The following is an 18,615-nucleotide window of genomic DNA, read 5'->3' on the forward strand; positions in this document are numbered from 1 at the left end:
TCAGAAAAAAAAAGAGATTCAGCGTGGAGGGAAGTATCTCTTTCGGGTCTGTCTACTCTGTGGAACTCAGGAAAAGCTCGCACCAGGTGGACGCCGTTCTGTCACCATGGGTAAAGGAGACCCCAACAAGGCGAGGGGCAAAATGTCCTTGTATGCCTTCTGCATCTCACTCTGGACATATCACTTTGGCCTTCTAGGTCTCAGTTTCCCCAACTGCCCTCTTGTGCTTTTGGGTTTGATGACAGGGGTCCTTGTCCTGAATTTTTTTTTTTGTTTTAGACGGGATCTCGTTATGTCACCCAGGCTGGAGTGCAATGGCGCGATCTTGGCTCACTGCAACCTCCGCCTCCCAGATTCAAGTGATTCTCCTGCCTCAGCCTCCTGAGTAATTGGGATTACAGGCACCCACCACTATGTCCGGCTAATTTTTGTATTTTTAGTAGAGATAGGGTTTCATCATGTTGGCCAGCTGGTCTCGAACTCCTGACCTAGGTGATCCACCCACCTCAGCCCCCCAAAGTGCTGGGATTAGAGGCATGAGCCACCACGCCCAGTTCCAAAAAGATTTTAAACCTACTTATTATCTGCCTTAATAGGCCTTTGAACAGATTTTACTTTGCCCAGCCTATTCTTCTTACTCTTGTCTACCTGGCACACTCCTACTTGAACTTCAAAACCCCAGCTTCAACACCCTCTTCACCATGCAGCCCTCTATGAAGCCCTAGGCAGACATTTCAACCCTCCCTGAGATTCTGCATATGGGAGTGTCTGGTCCAGGTTCTCTCTCCCCTAGACCAGGGGCTTTCTGATGTAGGGACAGACAGCTGAGTCCTCAGACCCTGGGTTTTCCCAGCTCACGACCAAGCCTTGATTAGAAGTCACTGAACGAACTCATGGACAAATCAACTGTAGTTTCTGGGGGTTGGAATGGGGGCAGGGGCCTCCAGCTTGTGGCCACTTGGGTCCAGGGAGCTGTATCAGTATTGTCATGGCTGAAACTGGGCTTGGGAGGTGGTGGTGCCTTCCACACTAGAGTTACCTTCACTGGCTCAAGTCACAGGAAAAGTGCCCTGAGACTCCGGCTCCCCACGCAGGGCAGCCTCCCACTACAGCCACCCAGAAGAGGAGCCCCTCAGGCCCCCATGGCCCTGCCTGAAAGGACTCTGCTTTCTTGGGGGTAGCCCCTGGGACTTACCCAAAACCCCATGTTCCTGTCACTATGTTGCAGTATCCAGACCTGCATTTGGTTAGGGAGAGAGATTAATGAACAGAGAGAACTTTGGGAGAGAAAGTATGTCTGACAGGCCCAGAGGTGATTATTTTATTTCATTATTTATTTATTTATTTATTTATTTATTTTTGAGATGGAGCCTCACTCTGTTGCCCAGGCTGGAGTGCAGTGGCACAATCTCAGCTCACCGCAACAACTACCTCCCAGGTTCAAGCGATTCTCCTGCCTCAGTCTCCTGAATAGATGGGATTACAGGCACCTGCCATCACGCCCATCTAATTTTTGTACATTTAGTAGAGACAGGGTTTCATCATACTGGCCAGGCTGGCCTCAAACTCCCGACCTCAAGTGATCCATCTGCCTCAGCCTCTCAAAGTGCTGCGATTATAGGCATGAGCCACTGCGCCCAGCTGGTGATCATTGTAGTAGCTTTTGAGGGAGTCTCAGTTTAAAAGTCTAGGGTGAGTAAGCCCCAGTGGGGGACGTGGCACATGCAGAGGCCTGGAGGGGGTTCTGAGGGAGGAAAGAAAAAGGGCTGCTGTACCACAAAGCAGGTTTCATTTCACCAGCATGGTGCAGAAGAGGAAACTGAGGCTTGAGGAGGTGAAAGCACGTGCTGGGGTCTCAAGGGAACCGGGCAGGGTGGGATTCGAACTCAGAGCCCTAGGAGTCCCAGCCCCTTCCGGACAGCGTAAGGGCCTCAAGGGATTGGCCTGGAAGGTAGCCCCGCCCCCGAACAGAGACCACGCCTCCACAGCTGGTGGCCCCGCCCCGCGGCATGACCGGAAGTGCGCGGGGCCCCCCAAGATGGCGCCCGAAACCCGGAAGTGAGCGGCGTCCGCTGCGAGGCTCGGAGAAACTGAGGCGCTGCGGGCTCCGCGCCCGGCCAGACCCGGGCCCGAGGTGAGGCTCTGGTTGCGACCCCCGCCCCCACTCCACCGCACCCCTGCCTGGCCCGACCCCGCCTGTGGGTCCGGCGCTCCCCGCGGACCCCTGCGCCCGGGGCTGGGGGTTCTGGGGGCCGCGGGGCGGGGGCGAGCGCGGCGCGACCCCAGCTCTCCGCTGCGACCCCTTCCGACCCCGCCCTTCGCCGCCAACGTTGACTTCGGGCTGCATCGCGACCACCGCCGTGAACCTTGACCTGCCCACCCCTCGGCGACCCCCTGCCGTGAACCTTGACCCCACCTTCCACGACAACCCTCCCAACCTTTCCTTCCCGCTCTTCCCGGTGCCTCCCTGCCCCGCGCTGCTTGGTGACCCCCGACCTTTCGTGTTCTGGTAACCCTTGACCCCACACTCCTCGGTGTCCCCGAGCCCCGTGGTGACCCCGCATCCGCTTTTCCTCGGTATGCTGCCCTTCCCTTTTGGGGACTCTCGACTCCGTGCGCCCCGTGACCCCCAATCTCTCCTGCCTCCCCGATTCCTGACTCCAGGCTCCTTGGGCGTTCGTGCGCCCTCCTCCTCCCTGTCCCCGGTCCCAGGACCCCTGCCCTCTCGGCCCCGCAGCGCAGTCCTCTCTCCCTCCCTCCGCCAGCTCCCCCCGCCGCTCCCGCCCCCGGGGCCTTCGACTTCTCTTCTGGGGCAGAAAGTTTCTCGGTTTCTGCGTGGAGGTCCCCGGTTTGGAATGGGGGCTTGCTGATGTTAGGTGACCCCGGGGCCGTCTGGGCGGAGTCTGCAGAGCGTGTTGGGGGTGGGAGTGCGGGTCGCATTCAAACCCGGCTTCCAGGGACCGGCAGGAGGGAGGGTAGCGGGCTGAGATGGCCCGAGTGGGGCCCGGGAACAGCGAGTGACGGTGAATGGGAAACGCCGGCCGCCTGGTGGGTCCTGTCCCCCGTAGGGCCGTCTTCTCACCGCCCCAGAGCCCCGAAGAATAAGGCTGGTGGGGCCTGGAGGGACCAATCCCCAGACTGACCTGGGGCTTGGCGGGCAGGCGTTGTGGAGAGCCCACCCAGCGCCTCCAGGGACGCCGGGCACGGATGGTGCTGGGGCAGGGACGGTGGGCGTCTCCTCAGATGAACGGATCAACATTCTGAAAAGTAAAAAAAAAAAAAAAAAAAAGAAATCTATAAAATGTGTAGTCGGGTCTTCCCCTGGCTGCTTCTTCCCGGAATGCCTGTTGGTCCCGCCTGCTCAGGAACGTCCTTCCTGCCTGTGACTGCCAGGACGGGATGAGTTTGGTGCCATCTGTTGCACGACGCCCTGTCAGCGAGAGTCCCCAGCCTCGGAGCTGGCCTGTGCTGATGCTGGCTGCCAGTTTTGTGGGTAGGGGGTTGCGGTGAGTGTTTTACAGAGAGGCAGAGAAAGCCGAGGTTCAAGAGAAGAGTATGGAAGGAGCCAGGGCCCCAGGGCCGCAGACCCCATGGGGAGCCAGCCCGATGACACGGGAATTACAGGCTTCAAACTTTCTTCCAGGCCTCTTCCTCTGGGCCGGGGCAGCCGGTGCTGCTTCCTGACTGAGGAGTGCTGTGCTGTTTTGGGTGCTCTCCCTGGGATGGGTCTCCCTGACTTGGCCCTGGAAGAGGAGCGGTGGGGACCTGGGACCCAGAGAGTTTGTGGCAGGCCCGGCAGGTGCTGTCCACGCCCTTTCTTCCCAGATAGCCTCTGGCGTTCAGGGATCTGGCTGCCCAGCCCTGGATTTTCCCAGGGGTGGCCCCTGTCGTGGGGTGATGGCTTTTCACAGTGGCCTGCTCTGGGCCACCTTCAGAGTTCTTGCCAAGTAAAGGGCAAATTTGAGGTCTGGGCCCCTCAGTGGGTGGGCTGGAGAACAGCAGGATAGGGGCCCCAGGGTTTCCCACAGCAGGGGAGACGCAGGCAGGCTCTCATCCTTGGAGAGGGAAGGACTTGAAAGGCGCCTGGCAGCCCCTGGAGTGTGATTTCAGAGCACAAGGAGGAGGCTTTTGTTTAACTCTGAGGATCCCAGCAGACATCTGCCCACACCTGCCAGGAGCCAGAAGGACCCTGGTGTGGAGGGGGCTGTGCAGGCAGAGGCTGGACTTCCAGTGGGAGGGAGCCTGTGAGGCAGAGCACAGAACAGGCAGCAGGAGCTTCACTCATCCATTCACTCTGGGTTGGATTCTGGGCTAGACAGGAGGTGCCCAGGTGTGCAGGTGCGGAGGAGAGGGTGCAGGTTCCCCAGCCGCATGACCGTGGGCAGTCACTGCCCTCTCACCTGGCAGGGAAACCGAGGTGGAGGGAGGTTGCGCCAGCCACCCCTAGACCCCCCCATCTACTTGCTGCCTAAGGCTTCCCCCACCCTCGGGGGTGTGACCAGCTTGGGCTTTGCCCAACCCGGCTCCAGCAGAGTCACGGATGCCCCTCCGGCAGGGCCCAGGCGGAAACGCCAACACCGCGAGAGTGAGCTCTGCCCCGAACAAAGAAGCAACTGTCTGCAGAACCAGTCCAGCTCCCAGAGGCCCCCCTCCCAGGGGGCCCCCATGCTGGAGGGGTGGGATCAGCTCTGGGAAGGGAGCGGTGTCATGTAATCCACAGCTGTAAACACTCCTGGAGGCAGCCCCCCATGGCGCCAGCGCGGCCCCGGGGGCTGTGCATGTGTGTGTACACGTGTCTTTGTGTATCTACATGTTGTGCCGTGTGCATGCACATGTGTGTTGTGTGCCTGTGTGTTTTATGGAGGTGTGTATTCTGTGTGTGCGTTGTACGTATGCATGTGCGTTCTGTGTGTGCGTCGTATGGACGCGTGTGCGTTCCGTGTGCGTCGTACGGATGCGTGTGCGTTCTGTGTGTGTATCGTATGGATGTGTGTGCGTTCTGTGTGCATCGTACGGATGCGTGTGCCTTCTCCGTGTGTGAATGTGCATGCCTGTGGCTATGTGCTCCTGTGCATGTGTGTGTTGTTTGTGTGTTTCATACGCGTGTGTTTTATGGGTGCACGGTGTATGTGCCTGTGCACCCATGTTTATGTGTTGTGTGTGTGCCTGTGTACCCATGTTCATGAGTCTGTTATGCATGCGTGTATTTTGTGGTGTGTTGCCCGTGCCTGTGTGCCCATTCTCGTGTGTTGTGTGTGTGTTTTGGTTGTTGTGTGTGTATTTTGTGTGTGTGCTCATGTTATGTGTGTGTTGCATGTTGCCTGTGCCTGCGTGTGTTGCTCACACGTGTGTTTTTTTGTGTGTGTTGTGGGTGCGTGTGTATCACCTGTGCACCCGTGCTTGTGCAAACGTGTACTCTGTGTGCATGTTGCGTGTGCACACATGTTGCTTGTGCACCTGTGCTCGTTATGCATGTGTCCATTGTGTGTGTGTATGTGTGTGTTGTGTGCATGCTGCCTGTTCCCATGCACCCCTGCCTGTGCGTGTCTTGTGCACATGTGTTTTGTATGTTTGCGTGTGTTATGTGCACATGTGCGTGGCCTGTGTCTGTGTGCACATGTGCGTGGGATTTGTTGTGGGCAGGCCTGGAGTGCCTCCAGTCACTTTTTCCACAGCCAAGGGCTATGTGGTCAGACAGCACACGGGGAGGGCCGGGTGTGTCCAGCTGCCTGTTGTAGCCTGAGAGCGAGGTCACCCCGACCTGGTTCTCGTCCTGGCCTGCCCGCTGTCCGCCCAGCAGTGTGGGTGGACTCTCAGCCCTGCCCCTCGCCTCTGCGCTCTCGCCCCCAGTCCCTGGGAGGTCAGCTGGCACCTGCACCCTCGGGCTGGGTCGAAGAGCAGACTGCCAGCTCCGTGGTCACCTTACTTCCTTGCTGGGAGGTGCCGTCACCCATCACAGGGCCCAGGACTCAGGAGAGGGCTCAGCCCTGGGGGCGAAGGCAAACCTGGGGTTCTGGCCAAGATGGGGATTTCGGACGTGTGTGCCCCATCTACTCTTGTCCTGGGCCTCCTGGGCCCTGTGAGGAGGCGGAGGTTGGATCTGCTGTGCGCGCGCCTAGCATGGATGCTCTGCGGAGACGTGCTCGCAGGGAGACACCAGACACAAAAGGCCACCACACGTGACTCTATTCATGTGATGTGTCCACAGCAGGGCAGTCCACAGACGGGACGTAGACGTGTGGTCACGTGTTCAGAGCAGGGCAGTCCACAGACGGAAAGTGGACGTGTGGTTGCAGGGGCCGTAGAGGGGTGGGGAGTGACTGCTGTTGGGGACAAGGCTGTTTTTTGGGGGAACGGAATGTTCTGGAATCAGAGGCTATGGTGGTCCGCCTCAGAATACATCGAAACCCATTGAGTCATACGCTCCGGACAGGTACCCCTCCTGGCGTGGATTGTATCTCAGGGAAAATGAAAGTGTTTAACAGAAAGTAAGACCTGCCTGTCCTTCAGAATGCCCTGTTGTCACCACAGGGTTGAGAGTGGTGTCCCCGGGAACCGGCCAGGCAGCCCTGCAGCCAGCTCGCATCAGGGGGTGCTGGGCAGCCGTCTTGTCCCGGCCCCTAGGACAGCAACAGAGATGGCGTCACCCCACCCCCAGGGGCCCCTCGGCCAGTCCCAGCTCTGCCCCTGAACCTCTCGCTGTTTCCAGGGGCAGGGAATGCTGCATTGTACTCGAAGGGGCCCTAGGGGACTCCTGGCACGAGGGGGACAGGCCTTGGGCCACATGGGTGGCGCGCAGCGTCTGGTCAGCCTGAGGGTGCCTGGTGCTCCAGGCGGAGGCCCTTTGAGAGCTCAGCGTGGCAGCGTGGCCCTGAAGCTCCGTCCCGTGGAGGCCTCAGCCTGGGGCCGCGCACGTGCCCTGTGCCCTGGCTCTCCTGCGGATTTTCCTGGGCCTCTCTCCCCGGACAACCCTATGAGCGATGGGGTGGGAGGAGGGGCCCAGAGAGCCATTGCCGAGTCAGCTCCCCTGCAGGCACCGTGCAGTGCAGGGCATGGGAGTGCTGGGCCCTGGCTGGGGTCAGCAGAAGGGACTGGCAGGCCTGGTGCCCCGCTGTCTCAGTGACCTGCTTCATGACTCGTGCCTGCGCTTCCCGGAGCCCTGCCATTAGCCTCTGTCCCCAGCAAGAACAAGCGCCCAAGTGAAACTGAAAGAGGCAGCCTTGGCCTGGGTTCCAGGCCTCCCTGTGTTTTGGAAGTGATGTGCGCCGGGTTCTGGAAGGCGGGTCCCTGACGTTTCCTGGGAGTTGCTGCTGCTGTGGCTCGGGGGGCCAAGGCCCTGGGTGCTGGGGCATGGGGAGGGGAAGCCGGTGAGCCCTCGGGCCTGGCGGGTAGTAAACGTTTCTGGAACTGAGTCACTTGCTGGGGAGGGGCAGCCGGGGAGGGGCAGCCGGCGAGGGTCACGGAGAAAGTCCCCGCCCTGTCATGGCCCCGTACCGCCGTCGGCCGCCCGTCCAGCCTGGAGCGAGGCGGCGTCTTCCTCTGCGTGTCAGGTAAACTGAGGAAAGCTGCCTCTAGGGTCCGCTGTGCTCACCGCCTGGCCTCCGGTGCTCAGGGGCCGGGTGGAACAGGTCGCAGGACCCGTGCCCAATGACTGCGGCCTCCCTGCGCTGTGAGGGGCCAGGCTCCATGGGAACAGATAGTCGCCAGGTGCCGGAACCCGTGGGTGGGAAGGGGGTTCCAAGGCCACGGGGAACGGTGCGGAGCTTCTCAGGGCGACATCACCGTGACCGGAATGTTCTCGCTGGTGGGGCAGGGGCCCAGCCCCAGAAGCTGCAGGGGGTCTCAGCTGGGCGCCGGGGCCCGGGTGGAGAACGGCTGTTGGTGTTGCCCGGGTGTGGCTGGGCTGACCAGGGGCATTTTCGGGGGCTTTTATCAGATCCTGGAATGACTGTGACGGCCAGGAGCTCGGGGGAGCTGCGAGCCCCCAGGTGGAGGCAGGCGCTCTCGGGGTGACCCTGAGGGCTGGGCACCCAACACTGCCCCAGGGTGGGGTGTGGCTGCTTGAATTGCTTGCCGACTTTGGAACATCAGGGGCTGCCACCCTCAAACCCAGACTTGTGGCTTCTCTTGAAAAACCAGATGATCTAGAAACCTTGGCCACATTCCTGCCTAGGAGTCTCTGCTGCCCCTCCCCAGGGGTGCATCTGTGTGGCCCCCTCCTTCAGCTCTGGTGAGGCGGCTCCTGCCCCACTTAGAGGACGTGGGAGGGGCGGGGAGGTTATGCTGAGAGGAGGATACTTGAGTTCCACATCCAGAGCCTCTGGCCCCTAGAGGAGCAGGACCGTGTCCCCCAGAGCCTGCTCCGTACTCAGTGGCCGGCTTTGCCCCTGGCTGGCCATTCAGGAACTTGGGTTTCCGTGCATGCAGTCTGACCGCAGGCTGAGACCTCATGGTCTGGCGCTGTGTCCTGCGGGTCTGGGTCAGCCCCAGAGGTGCCACGGTCCCCCCAAGCCCCTGGAGCCATGGGTGAGGTGCCTCCCAGGGCACAGGGGCTCTGCAGAGGGATCGCCCTGGATTCCTCAGGGCCTGGCATTGTCACAGATGTCCTCGCGTGGGAGCCTTCTCCGTCTGGAGGAGGGAAGGTCAGGTCAGAAGCCTGAGAGGGACCTTGCTCTGCTGACTTCTCTTTGGGAGGGATGGCGTCATGGGGTATGTGGCACCCCAAAAGCGGGGAAGTGGGGCCATAGCTCAGCGGCCGCAGGGAGCAGAATCCCACCACCTGGCTGAGCTCAGGCGTGGACTGCCCCGGAGAACCCAGACCAGGGTCCAGGACAGCAGTGCCTCGACCTTGGCCTCGGAGCCGTGGCCATGGGGCAGCCAGCCCACCCGACCTCGGACCTGCTGTGCCCAGAGACGGCGCCTGGGTGTCGTTTTCGGCAGCTGGGTTTGAGAGAAAACGGATCAGGCCCCACCGGTGAACCTGACCTGGGGTTCCTGCTTCTGTGATTTCGGGGCCTCTGTTCCCTCCCCCAGGCGTGGAGCAGGGCCTGACTGTGCGGCCATTGTCAGGACAGGGCACGCGGCTCCGGCAGTCAGCGCTGAAGCCTCGCTCTGGGCCGTCTCGGAGCTGCCATCCTCAAGCCCAGCCTGAAGCCAGAAGGGACTCTTCCCCTCCTCCAGGACCTGATGCCCTCTGGGCTCGGATGCAGGTCCTCGTGACCAAGGCTGGACTTAAGGAGCTCAAGGACAATGGTGACCAGTCGGGCCACTTGCCCTGGGTCAGCATAGCCCGGCTGCTGGCAACGCTTGGCACTCCCCAAGGAGCCAGGTGGGGAGACCTGTGGCCTGAGGCCGCTGGTGTGAGGCAGTGATGGTAGCAGGTATGGGATGGGCCAGACTACCCTCCACACGGACTGAAGACACACAAGGGCACCTCCACTTCAAAGGGGACCGGAGGTCTGGAGCGAGCGGGATTTCGCTGAACATCTGCTCAGGAGAAAAAGACCCGTGGGTCAGAAGGGACCACAGGCTCCAGCTCGGTGTGTTAGGCGGCTTATAGTGTGTGAGTGTATGAGTGTGTGTGTGCGTACGCAGGTGCAGTTGAGGTCTTGCTCTGTTGCCCAGGCTGGTCTCCACCTCCTGGGCTCACGCAGTCCTCCCACCATGGCCTCCCAGCACTGGGATTACAGGCACGGGCCACCGCGCTGGCCCCAAAAGACCAAAAATAAACACAGGACGTGAGTGGGCTCCTCACAGCAGCAGAAGCTGCGTGGAAGCTGCTTGGCTGCCATAGGAAGCCGCACCACCCTGGCCAGGCAGACAGGGCGTTAACCACCAATAGCAGTGAGGCCTGGCCGTGGGGACCCTGCGTTGGAGCCCCCGCTGCCCGGCCTGGAGGGCTCTTTCTGCAAAGCATTTGTGTCACGGAATCTCCTTTCCACTCCCTCACTGGGGCCTCCCTCTGGGAGCTGGGGTCTGGGGTCTGGGTACTGGGATCTGGCGTCTGAGATCTGGGGCCTGGTATCTGGGGTCTGCGTACTGGGATCTGGGGATCTGGGGACCTGGGGTCTGGGGCCTGGTGGCTGGGGTCTTGGATCTGGAGTCTGGTTCTCCAGATGTAGTTTCTGCCTAACAGGAGTGGTTCTCACATTCCTGGCTTGGGACTCTTGCTCTGTCCGAGGGTACGGGGCTGAGTGCCAGCAACGACCACTACGCAGCTTGGCCCTGACTCTGGGGCCCGGGCTCCCCTCTGTTCAGGGACAGCAGTGCTGCCTCGGGAGTGCCCCGCACTCTGCTTGCATCTCAGCCACGACGTCCCCCTGGCCCTGTGGCTTCCACTTTTGAGGTTGGTTTGGATGAAGCACCAAGGTCCTCCCGCAGGGCCTCCTTTACTCCCTTTCCAGGCCTTCACTCGGCGCCGTGCTGACCATGCCTGGTGGGGTTGTGGGGTCAGCTGAGCAGCCCTGACCTGGTGGAGCCCCAGATGGCGGGGTCAGATGTCACGCGGGGCCACGTCAGCTCCGTGTCCTCCCTCGCATGGCGGGGGGTTGCCGCCCAGGGGTCTCTGGATACTACCTACTGGGCGTGTGGCCCTGGCTCTGGCTGGACACCTTGTTTGCTTCAGGGCAGTGGAGTCTTGCCCTCTTCGAGGCACACCCTGTGGAAGACCCACAGTGCCGCCGCCGCCTCCTCCTCCTCCTCCTCCTCCTGTCTCCACCGCCCCGGCATCTGGGATGCCCCCATAGTGTCCTAGCACCTGGCCCTGTGCACCGGGGAGGCTTTGTGCTGGGGCAGGACAGGAGATTTGGCAAGAGAAGCTGTCAGTTCAGCACCCCACTCAAGCTGTTCCTGCTCCTGGCCGTCTCCGAGCTTGGCAACTTTCCCTCCCATGGCACCAGTCTCTCGGCCCCTCCGGAAGGCCCCGGAAGGCATGGGCAGGGGCTTCCCTGGAAATCAGGGGTGCATTGTGAAGCCCCCACGGCCGACACCCTTGAGCCCTCCCAGGAGCGGGGCAGTGATGGCCGTGGTCCCGCTTTCCGGAGGACCCACCGGAGTGAGGTCCTTCATCAGTGGGAGGGGAGCTTCCCGGGCGCTGGGTTCCAACCCCGTCCACAGGACCCTGAGTCCGGCCAGTACACGTTTCCCTGTGAGAGAAGCACGTAGGCTCCTGGGGTATGGGGTGGTGAGGCTGTAGTGCCCCTTCCACTTCCGGGCAGCCGGAGCCACTGCAGTTGCTCCTGGGGCGGGGAGAACTGGGAAGTCCGGAACTTGCTCGCCCTGGACCCCGGCTCCTCTGCTCCCGCCGGGTCCACCTTGTCCTCATCCTAAACAGAGGGGCTGCCACCCCGTGTGCTTGAGAAACCGCAGGCGGTGCCGGGCTGGTCCGGGGTTCCCAGGCTTCCCCAGCCCCGCCTGGCCTGTGCCTGCGCATGGCAGGGTCCAAGTTCGGGAGCGGTGGCCTCTGCCCATGGTTGGCAGCCTGGAGCCACTGCGGTCCAAACGCCTCCTGGGATGCTGTGGAAATCCACAGACAGCCTCGTGCCGCCTCACTCCAGGGCACGCTGGGGTTAGGGCTGGAGCAGCCTTCTCCCTGGACGAGCTTCTCGTGGCGGCCGCAGCAGTGCTGCATACTGGGTGGCTTAGAGCAGCCTCTCCCTGTGCTGGAGGCCAGGAATCTGAGGTCAAGGAGTAGGCTCCAGGGGAGGACCCTTCCTGCCTCTCCCAGCTTCCGGGGCTCCAGGCGCCCTTGATCTGTGGCCGCATCACTCCAGCCTCTGCTCCGTCTCCATGCGGCCGTCTCCCGGTGTGTGGGTGTCCACGTTCCTCTTTCCTCTTTTTTTTTTTTTTTTTGAGACGGAGTCTCGCTCTGTCGCCCAGACTGGAGTGCCGTGGCCGGATCTCAGCTCACTGCAAGCTCCGCCTCCCGGGTTCACGCCATTCTCCTGCCACAGCCTCCCGAGTAGCTGGGACTACAGACGCCCGCCACCTCGCCCGGCTAGTTTTTTGTATTTTTTTTTTTTTAAATAGAGACGGGGTTTCACCGTGTTAGCCAGGATGGTCTCGATCTCCTGACCTCGTGATCCGCCCGCCTCGGCCGCCCAAAGTGCTGGGGTTACAGGCTTGAGCCACCGCGCCCGGCCTCCTCTTTCCTCTTAAGGACATCAGTTGCTAACAGGGACATAGGCCACCCCGCTCCACCATCCTCATTGTAACCAACCCCGTGTGCAGAGACCCTGTGAGCAAATAAGGCCCCACTCACAGGTGCAGGTGGATGTGAGTCTGGGGGGACTGTAGTCACCCCGCACCCTCTGTGTCCCTGGCAGTCCCTCCTGCACCTCAGGACCAGCCTCCAAATCGTCACTTACCAGACCCTGTCTTGGCCTTGTGGCCCGCGGGCACTGTGGGGTCTGATCCTGTGCCCGTACGTCCCCAGTACAGGCTGTCCCTGGGGCTCTGCCCTGTCCACATTGGTGGCCCTACAGCCCCGGCGTCCCCTCCCCTCTGCCAGTCGGAGTCTGGAATGCGGGTGGACGATAGTCTGCCACTGAACGCTGTCCGGCGGCAGGCCTGGGTGTGCATGACGTCAGCTGGTCTCCAAGGTCCTCACACGGGGCCTCAGAGACACCAGCGTCAGGTTCCTGGCCTCCGTTTCTCTGTGTGTCGGATGAGGGGCTAGACTAGCCCTGGGGAGCTTTGGGGATGGGGTTGAAGGTCAGGATGGTCTCTCTTGGTCTGAAGGTTGGGCTCCACCCCACGAAGCTGGGAGAAGGTTCCCAGCCTGGAGAAGTCTGGTCCCTCAAGGCTGATGTCAGCTGGTCCCTTGCCTCTGGCGCGCTCGTTTGGGTAAGAGGAAGCCAGATTTCCCCCTTGCAGGGGTTGAGATCCAGGCCCCCTCCCCTACAGCGTTTCTTTTCTTTCTTTTTTTTTGTTTTGGAGAAGGAGTTTCGTTCTTGTTGCCCAGGCTGGAGTGAAATGGTGAGATCTCAGCTCACTGCAACCTCTGCCTCCCAGGTTCAAGCGATTCTTCTGACTCAGTCTCCTGAGTAGCTGGGATTACAGGTGCGCACCACCGTGCCTGGCTAATTTTTTTGTATTTTTAGTAGAAATGAGGTTTCACCATGTTGGCCAGGCTGGTCTCAAACTCCTGACCTCAAGTGATCCACCCACCTTGGCCTCCCAAAGTGCTGGGATGGCAGATGTGAGCCACCGTGCCTGGCCCCCCAACAGCATTTCCGAGGACAGAGAGGGTGGGCGGCACCCTCTAGAGGAGAGGCGGGGTCTGGGGCCCCAGGGACTGTGAGTCTTTATCCCAAGGTCTCTAAGCTGCTGCTGGGCCAGAGCGGAAGTGCGGCCGCATCAGGGCTGTGGTTTAGGGGGACGCTTTTGGACTGGTGGGCAGGTGGGTGTGGAGGGTGGAGGGAAAATGGACAGTTCCCACCGCTTCATTCATGGATGGGCAGCTTGGCAAGGGTGGGGGACCCAGCTGGCCCTGGGTGAGGAGACGCACACGTGGCACTCCGGGGGTCCCGAGACGCGGGCATCGGTGTGTCGCTCAGCGTGACGCACGCACGGCACTTTCGGGGCCCCTGGGGTGCAGGTGTCGGGCACGTTGGTCATTGTGCACCAGTTGAGGTGCCCTTGGGAGACCTGGCCCTGTGCCTTGTGGTAAGGGGGGGCCACCCATAGTCGGTGCTCCCTGGACCCTGGACACTGAGCCTGGGCCAGTGGCACCCTGGTCCTTTCAGGGGCAGGCTGGGCTCTGAGCAGGCAACGAGGCCGGGGAGGGAGGACTGGGTCTGGGCCCGAGCCTGGGGCCTCCCCTGCGATTGATTTTTGGGCTGCAGGGGGTATGAGGGTTAGAGCTGCAGCCCATGTGGCCGCGTGCCGTCGGCGTGCCTGTGGTTTGCCAGGGTGGCCTCCTTCTCCTGCGTGAAGGTTTGCGGCAGCTGAGGATGCGGCTTTTCCCACAGCTGGTGGAGGGCCTGGCGGGCAGCAGAGCCATGAGCCCAACGTGTTTTCCCAGTTCATGCTGCGAATTACGCTTTTAAAAAATCTTATCTTATTTTGAGACGGAGTGTCACTTTGTTGCCCAGGCTAGAGTGCAGTGGCACGATCTCGGCTCACTGCAGCCTCTGCCTCATGGGTTCAAGTGATTTTCCTACCTCAGCTTCCTGAGTAGCTGAGATTACAGGTGTGTGCTGCAACACGGGCTATTTATGTGTGTGTGTTTAGTAGAGACGGGGTTTCGCTACATTGTCCAGGCTGGTCTCGAACTCCTGCCCTCAAGTGATCCGCCTGCCTTGACCTCCCAAAGTGCTGGGATTATAGGCGTGAGCCACTACACCCAGCCACACTTTTTACTTTTGAGATAATTGCAGATTTGTGGCTGTAGTGAGAAGTGATACAATTATGATAAGGAGTGATAACAAAGAGATTCCCACGTATGTGTTTGCCTCGGTGGTAAGGTCTCGTAAAATGAGAGAACAGTGTTACCACCTGGATGTTGATGTTGGCGTGGGCCACCTTCCCCATCGTGTGGCGGTGGCAGGTGTGAGTGTGTTTGCAGGCGCAGGTGGGGGTGCCCGTGCAGGCACAGGTGCCACTGGGGTGTACGTGCAGTTGTGGGTGGCGTGCGTGTGTGGGTTCCTGTGTGGGTGCAGGTGTGGATGCCTGTTAAGTTTTATTTTTCTGAGACAGGGTCTTGCTCTGTTACCCAGGCTGGAGTACAGTGGCGTGATCATAGCTCACTGCAGCCTCTAACTCCTGGGCTCAAGCAATCCTCCCACCTCAGCCTCCCGGTTAGCTGGAATTACAGGTGCATGTCACCATGCCTGGCTAATTTTTTTTTTTTTTTTTTTTGAGATGGAGTCTCGCTCTGTCGCCCAGGCTGAAGTGCAGTAGTGTGATCTCGGCTCACTACAAGCTCTGCCTCCCGGGTTCACACCATTCTCCTGCCTCAGCCTCCCAAGTAGCTGGGACTACAGGTGCCCGCCACCTCGCCCGTCTAGTTTTTTGTATTTTTAGTAGAGACGGGGTTTCACCGTGTTAGCCAGGATGGTCTCGATCTCCTGACCTCGTGATCCTCCCGCCTCGGCCTCCCAAAGTGCTGAGATTACAGGCGTGAGCCACCGCACCTGGCCGCCTGGCTAATTTTTAAATTTTTTTGTAGAGATAAGGGGTTGCTATGTTACCCATGCTGGTCTTGAACTCCTGGCCTCGAGCGATCCTCCCACCTTGACCTCCCAAAGTGCTGGGATTACAGGTGTGAGCCACTGTTCCTGGCTGTATTATTTTCAAAAAGAAGAAAACCTTCACTGTAAAAGGCCCCGTCTCTTCCCCCGCCCAGGGTGTGGAGTGGTCCCTGAGCCCTGTGTCCCCGACAAAGGAGGCCCACAGCCTCGGGGCCGGGAGGACGCCTGCAAAGGTCCCAGGCACCCTCTGTGGCTGTGACAAGGCCCTGCCAGCTCACCTCGGGCCAGGACGTCCACCTGGCTGGCCAGCTCCTGGGGAAGCTGTCCGTCGGCTCCTCCCCGCGGTCCTGGCCCCACCCCCTTGGCTCCCCGGGGAAGGGAGGGGCTCAGCTGTCACCCTTCCGGCCCTGCCTGCCTGACCACTGTTTCACAAGGCAGCAGAGCCATGACACCCACCGCCTGGGACAGGGGGGCTCCGGGCCTCACAGCTGACCCACACAGCTCCCTGTGTAATTCTGATAAGCTTGGCAGCAGACTTGAGAACTTGTAGAAAATTTCAAGTAGAGAGGTGGAAAGCGTCGTATGATGTGGCTGTCCTGGGCGTCCTGAGACCCACTTCATCGGGGCCCGGGAGGTCAAAGCTGTGTTGCGGTGGGAAGGCACATCCCAGTTACCCCAGAAGCTGAGGCACAGAAATCACTTGAACTTGGGAGGCGAAGGTTGCAGTGAGCTGAGACCACCTGGTGGGTCCAGGCGGCTGCCCCTGCTCTGTAGCCTCGCCCTGTGTGTCCTGCCCCAGGTCTCCCCACTGCCCTTCGGGGGTGTCCACCAGGCACTCACTGCAGCCAGGTGGCCGCCGTCGTAATGCTGGGCCTCCTGTGAGTCCGCCGTGCAGACCCCTCGAGGCCTGGGCAGGGGTGTGGGAGTGGCTTCTTCATGGGCTCTTGGTGCCTGAAGTTGGCTGTAGCCAGTGGGTGGGGCTGCCCCTGAGGGCCTGGGGACTTGGTGCCTGAAGTTGGCTGTAGCCAGTGGATGGGGCTGCCCCTGAGGTCCTGGGGACCGTGACCAGCTCCAGCCGGGCTGCAGAGATGCAGGTGAACAGCTGCCCTTCCTCAGCCAGGCCCAGCCCTTCCCGCTCCCTCAGCAGCTAGGTCAGGCTGCCGGCCTCACTACCGGGGCGGCTTCCCCCATCACAAACAGGTGCCAGGCGCAAGCTGCTCCCCAGCACCCACAGCCGGAGCGTGAGTGCTGCCCCTGGGGTGGAACGTGTGAAAGGGTGGTGTGGGAATGTGGCTGCGTGGTGGGGCAGGCGGGGGCACCCGGAGGCCAGTGGCTGCAGAGAGCACGCGGGGCAGGCGGGGGCACCCGGAGGCCAGTGGTTGCAGAGAGCACGCGGGGCAGGTGGGGGCACCCGGAGGCCAGTGGCTGCAGAGAGCAGCACCGGCATGGGCAGGGCAGTGCCCGACACTCGGGTCTCCCTCACCCGCCTCCCTTCCCCGGCCCCCTCCTCTGCTCTGCCGCTGCCCTGCTCTGTCGGGGGTGAAGTCGTGTCAGGCAGGCACCTTGGCCCAGGAGCAGGGGAACCTCATGGATGTCTTGACTGTGTCCCTAGCTGTTCCCCCACTGTCCCCCCGATGTACCCCATTGTCCCCCTGCTGTCCTCCTGTCCCCCCACTACCCCCACACTGTCCCCTGCTGCTGCCCCCCCACTGTCCCCTGCTACCTCCCAGCCCCCCAATGTCCCTCACTGGGCAGACCCTGCCTTGGCTCCAGCCCTTCAGGCCTCACTTGCCCCAGTCTCCATGTTGAGGGACGAAGTGCTTTGTCTGCGGGGGTCAGGACCCGAGATGGCCTGCAGTGTCCTCCCTACCAGACGGTCCTGGCAGCCAAGTTGGGGCCTGGCCAGGTGCCCGGAGCTTGCAGGGCTCTCTGCCCCATATTAGCTGAGCCTTGTGAAATCCGCCAGCCCCCCACCCCCCTGGTCCTAGGAAGCCACGCTGCGCGCCTGCCAGGTAGAGGGTGACCACCCTGTCCTGAGCCTCTCTGGAGGCCAGTGGGTGGCGGTCACAGCTGCAGGTGGGGTCACGGCTGCAGGTGGGGTCACGGCCGCAGGTGGGGTCATGGCTGTGGGGCGGCAGTCACGGCTGCAGGTGGCGGTCATGGTTGTGATGTCACCGGAGGCCGCAAGGCTGCTCTGTCCTGTGGCGCGCTTCTCGTGGCTGCGGCTCTGCGGTGTTCCTGGGACACCCGGGGGCCTGCTCCTTGCCGTCTTCAGGTCCTGGGAAGGAGGGAGCACCTTGTGCCTGCTGGGAGGATCTCGGCTGAGGTAACGCGGCTTCGAGGGACCGTGCGGCGGCGTCTGTGGGGCTCCATCACACGGCCATGCTCGCTCTCTGAGGACTTGGAAGCCTCCGTGTCTGCCTTTGCTGGCATGGGCCTTGAGATGCCTGTCGGCTGTGCCAGGCGACCAGAACCCAGGCCTGGGCGGAGTGCTCTGGGGTGTGCCAGGGTCCTCCTGTGGTCTCGGTTATGGCTCTGCGGCCAGCGTCTTCTCAGGGTCTTTGCTTTGCCGTGGCGAACGTGGGCACAGCATGGCCTGAGCTCCTGAGTCCGGCTCTGGGGTCACGTCAAGGCTTCACCTAGGGGCCTCCGTGTCCACATCAGAAAGTGCAGAGGTTGGCCGGCGCCATGGCTCAAGCCTATAATCCCAGCACTTTGAGAGGCCGAGACGGGTGGATCACGAGGTCAGGAGATTGAGACCATCCTGGCTAACACGGTGAAACCCTGTCTCTACTAAAAAAAAATACAAAAAGCTAGCCGGGCGAGGTGGCGGGCGCCTGTAGTCCCAGCTACTTGGGAGGCTGAGGCAGGAAAATGGTGTAGACCCGGGAGGCGGAGCTTGGAGTGAGCTGAGATCCGGCCACTGCACTCCAGCCTGGGCGACAGAGCGAGACTCCATCTGAAAAACAAAAAAAGAAAGTGCAGAGGTCACAACCCTGTTCAGCAAGAGGACGGCAGGACAACCGGGCCCCGTGGACACAGCTCCCCATCTGCAGACAGCTCTGGTCTGGGGGAGGAGCGCAAAGGGGTGAAGGGGCTCCACAAGACAGGTGCTCAGCCGGGCGCAGTGGCTCAAGCCTGTAATCCCAGCACTTTGGGAGGTCGAGACGGGCGGATCACGAGGTCGGGAGATCGAGACCATCCTGGCTAACACGGTGAAACCCCATCTCTACTAAAAAAAAATACAAAAAGCTAGCCGGGCGAGGTGGCGGGCGTCTGTAGTCCCAGCTACTCGGGAGGCTGAGGCAGCAGAATGGCGTAAACCCGGGAGGCGGAGCTTGCAGTGAGCTGAGATCCGGCCACTGCACTCCAGCCCGGGCGACAGAGCGAGACTCCATCTCAAAAAAAAAAAAAAAAAAAAAAA

At 61.2% G+C, this 18,615-nt stretch overlaps 1 protein-coding gene and 1 pseudogene across 3 annotated transcripts in view; one reads left to right on the top strand and one right to left on the bottom strand.

The window, feature by feature from the left end:
* Positions 1 to 13,617, bottom strand: part of LOC111531781 — a 39,241-nt pseudogene extending 25,624 nt beyond the window's left edge.
* The window catches only part of SBNO2 (strawberry notch homolog 2), a 69,122-nt gene continuing 52,486 nt past the window's right edge, over positions 1,980 to 18,615 (top strand). For all 3 annotated transcript variants that reach the window (XM_023192729.2, XM_023192734.2, XM_023192731.3), the window contains exon 1: positions 1,980 to 2,134. The gene's annotated coding sequence lies outside the window, so the exon portion shown is untranslated. The remainder of the gene's footprint in view (positions 2,135 to 18,615) is intronic.

The sequence above is a fragment of the Piliocolobus tephrosceles genome, chromosome 21 (genome assembly GCF_002776525.5).
Source record: "Piliocolobus tephrosceles isolate RC106 chromosome 21, ASM277652v3, whole genome shotgun sequence".
NCBI classification, from domain to species: Eukaryota; Metazoa; Chordata; class Mammalia; order Primates; family Cercopithecidae; genus Piliocolobus; species Piliocolobus tephrosceles.